This window comes from Molothrus ater, chromosome 13 (genome assembly GCF_012460135.2).
Source record: "Molothrus ater isolate BHLD 08-10-18 breed brown headed cowbird chromosome 13, BPBGC_Mater_1.1, whole genome shotgun sequence".
NCBI classification, from domain to species: Eukaryota; Metazoa; Chordata; class Aves; order Passeriformes; family Icteridae; genus Molothrus; species Molothrus ater.
Genome location: NC_050490.2, coordinates 14,653,641 through 14,658,121, shown reverse-complemented (window position 1 = coordinate 14,658,121; position 4,481 = coordinate 14,653,641).

Genomic DNA, 4,481 nt, shown 5'->3' with positions numbered 1-4,481 from the left:
GCCCAGATGCACTTGACTCCTGTCCATCTCCCTGTCTCTGTAGCTTTATCCATGCACAGCCTGGCACTGAATCTCACATTTGCTGTGGATTGCATTGCTCTATTAAGTCCATTAAGTGCCAGGGGTTGCTCTACTGTAAATGTCACTCCAAGGCTCTCAGTCAGGTATTTCAACTTGTGCCTAAATTTAAACACAGGATGGCCATGCTGAACCCAGGAGACTACTCCCATGCCTGCTGCAAATTCTTTAAGGTCAGACAGTTCAGAGGCACAGGTGAGGGAGGAGGAATCTTTCCACCTGCTTAGGATCCTGCCTTTGCCCATAGGCCATGGCCCTGCTTAGGACAGGACAACACTGACCAGGTCAGAGCCCGTAAATGCTTAATTTCAGCCACAGTGAAGAGCTTCACATCTCTGAGAATGAGCCCATCAGCAGCTGCAGCTGAACCAGTACCAGTTTTGATGCTTGAAGCAAGCATCAGTTTAAAAGTAATAGGTAGAAGAATATTAATAAATAGCTGCCTAGGCAAAAAGGAGGTTTGGTCCCCAGCCAGGGCAGCTGATGCATCTGTGGGACGTTGTTGGCTGTGCAGCCTGGCTTGCCATGAGTCCCTTGTGTGACCAGAGCACAGATGAGGATCATACAGAGTAGGAGAGCAGTCTTGGCTGAGCTCAACTTTGTACTCTGAAATAAGCTAAATTCAGCTCTGAAACCCCCTGAGTAGGGATTACAGAATCTGTTTGTGATCACAAAGCGCTACATAATTGTAACTGAACACTTCTTTTCTTATCTTATTTGCAGTGTTAATATGAACTTTAATTAAAAGGAGGGGGAAAAAATGTTTCTCAGATATTTTGGCCAGCACTGAAGCAATGCTCTACATTATCTACCCAGAAATAATAGCTTCACTAGCACAATAAATTTTTTAACCTCTTGAAAAACAGAGCAAAGATAGAATTTTATTTTTGGTTTCCAACTAGCTTCATTTTCCATGTGGGGCTCAGAACTGGGGAATTTTCTCTGGTGCTGGATGAGAATGGGGCCATGGTACCTTCCTCCCAAATGCAACAGGGAAAAGAGACAGAAACTAATATCACCAAAATGTCCCAAACAGGTCAGTCAGGCTCAAGCCACAGAAAAGTGTAAAGATCAGGACAGAGACCCAGCAGCACATGGTCACAACACTTCCACACTGAAGCTTCCACAGGGAAGAGGGGAAAGGAAAGGTTACATTGCTCCAGGCAGCAACAGCATGGCCTTGCAGTCCATCCCTCACTCCAGTCTGGTGACATCCACACCCTTCCCATGGTGAAGAAACCCCACCAGACACCCCACAAAACACAGGTGTGACCTGTGAGTGTAGGTGTTGGTAGCTTTGTGCACTGGAAGGATGAACACATCCCCGTGCTCCCCAGCTCCTCCTCTCCTCAGTGGCTCCAGCTTTAGCTCTGCAGTTCAGGCTCTTTGGGCCTCCATTTTAGTGCAGCCCACGATGCACTGAATGCAGGAGAGGGGCTGGAAGGAAGAATGCCCTCCCTTGGGGACACAGGTTTCCCAGTGCCACCATCAGCCCTACCAACACAGCTGGGTTGTCACCTCCTGAATGGCGCCATTGTTCCTGCCTCCAAAATAAAACAGACACAGGAGGCGTTTCCACCCAAAGAAAACCAGTTTCCACTGGTGACTCCTTCTCCCCTTGCTCGAGAATCCTCCCTCCCTTCCAGGGCCCCCGCAGCTTTCCTTTGTGCCTCTTCCAGGATGAAAAGAGGTAGTCATTGATTGTATTAATAATTCAGGGCCTGATCTCACAGACGGGTGTTCACAGCCCGTGAGGTGGCAATCTTTCATCTTGAGATCAGGATCAGCCAGATCTTTTAGAGGTCAAGGAAGATAGCTGCAGCATGGAAAATGCCTTCAAAATAATAGGTTTAGGCAATCCTCATGCATGGATGGAAATGGCAGATGAAAAGCTCATATGTCTCACACTCTCAGTTGCACCTGCATGTCAGCCTGGTGATGCCCAAAAAGTATTGAAGATGATTTCCATCAGTGTCAGTGAGCTGTGATCTCTGCCACATATCCCATGGCAGGGGGGCTGGAAGTGGATGATCTTTAAGGTCTCCTCCAGCCCAAACCATTCTATATTCTACGGCATAGCCCACCCCATCAATATTCCCCAGGTCACCTGAGTCCTCCTGCTTCTCAGGACAGCCACCTGCCTCCTGATAATGGGTCTCATGCTCCTCTTCTCCCATGGCCAAGCTCCTCCTTTAACTGCCTGTTCACTTGCGTTGTCTTAATCATTCCTGGAAGGACAAACTCTACTGGTGCTGTTTGCTTTGTTTGGTTTGCGGCCAGGAAGGTCCCTATTCATGCTCACAGGCTCTAAACTGGGGATTCACCAGACAAGCAAAGAAATGGGAAATCTGAATATGCTGGATCTAATTTTAACCTGGGGACCAAGTTTACATCAGTACTCTCGGAGTTTCCCTGCAAGGACAATGAAGGCCTTCTCTTGCCCCAGGACCCGCAGTCATCCCCACCCCTGCCCTGCCAGCTGGGTGCTGCTGTCCCCACAGGGGCTGAGCTCCCCAGAAGGTGCCCATGCAGGGCCGTTGCTGCTCTCACACCTCGCAGGGAGTTTATGGAGGAAATGGCAAGGTCAAAGACATGCACCTTGCACCTGGAACTGGAGGTGCCAACTCCTGTTGCGATGCCAAAGATTAACAGGGCGCGCCGATAAGAGCCAAGGGGAAGCGGCCAGCGGAGACTTCTGAGAGTTCCCACGAATGCAGCTGTGCCTTGGTGGAGCCTCCCCACTCTGGGGCTCCTGGCTCCCAACAGGAACCGGGCTCAGCACCAATTTGCTGCCGCCGCAATGCTCTGCTGCTGTTACCAAGGCACCTCAGCGCCCCGTGCATTAGCATTCTTCTGTCTTGTGCTTTGTCTTCTGAGGGAAGCCCTTCCCCAGCACAGCCAAAGCTGCTGTGGTGGCGGTGGCAGTGCCCCCCCAGCCAGCAGGGGCACAGTCCTTGAGAGCTGGGATTAGTAACGCTCCAGTGTACAGCATTTTACAGCCTGGGACCCGCGCCCGACCCACTGTGCACACCTGCAGGAAGGCCTGGCCTTGCCATCACTTCTCCCCCCTCCTCTTTGTCTGCTGCATTCACTTGGGCTCCTCTGAACAAGCAGTTTACCTTCTCCCAGGCAGGGTCTGTGCCTGGTTTCCTGTCTGTGCAGCATCCCAAGCCTGACAGAAGCTGCTCTGTCTCTGCTGTGGTGTCCAGACACCAGAGTATCCAGAACTGAGGACTGATTTGCAAATAATTATTACGGAAGGAAGCCGTTCCTTCTATAACTGATAACTTATCTGGTATACATCAGGCTTTCCCCAGTCTTCTCTCTGTTCCTGCTTTAATAACTCACCCCAAACACGTTGTTCCTTTGTCAGGACTATACACTCACTGTGCCCACATTTAAGAGAAAGCCCTCTTTGATGGCAAGGTTTCTGTAGCAGGGCTGTTTAGATTTGTTGTGATTAAATCACATCCATTTTCTAATTTGTACCTTACACACACTCAAATCCCTCCTTAAGCCTGAGCTGTACAGGCACATTTTGTCTTCACTGCTGACTTAATCAAGCAGTGGAGAGCTGCTGTGTGCTCTCTGCAGTCGCTGTCTCTTGCACACAGAGGAGAAAGGGGAGAAAGAAACACTTTGCAAAGAGCTGCTATTATCCACGGGCTACGGCGACAGCATATTTAGTGTTTGTGGCTCTGGGGCTGCAGTAATTAATTGTGTGTCTGACACTTGGGTTGGCACAGCCCGGCACCCAGAGCTTTCCCATCGCCCTGGTACCCGTGCCTGCCAAAACCAGCCCCCACAGGCCTCTCACCAGGAGTGCTGGGGACACTTGAGGGCGAGCTGCCACACTGCCCAGCTCTCGGCAATGCTGGGTGCTGGGGCAGCTGGGGTGGGCAGCTACACCGAGGGGCTCTGAGAGCAGCCTGGGGTCTCCATCCCTTCCCCACCACACAGTCCTGCTGAGGGTCCTCCTCCCGCCCCAGTCCCAATCTTTGTCACCATCCCCCATCAATGTAAAGATGCTCTCAGCACCTACACACACCCCAGGGGCTGGACAGGGGGGTGCCCCCGAAACCCCACTTCCCCTTCATCTCCTCCTGCTGCAGGTGGAGCATCCCCGCCGCTCCGGGAAAACCCTGAAATCCTCCTCCATGTCCCCCAGCCCTGTCTGCCTGCACACAGAGAGGGGGTGCTGGGGGTCGGGGCTGTTGCAGCGGAGACCCCCAGCCCCCCCCTTCCGCGGGGCTGCGCCTCCCTCCCTCCGTCCCTCGCTCCCTCCCTCCGCCGCTCCTTGCGAACGACGCTGCTCAGCGTGCGCGGAGGGAAGGAGGGAGGAGGGAGAAGGGAAGGAGGGAGGAGGGAGGGGACCTCCCTATCTGGCTCTATCTCCTCGGCTG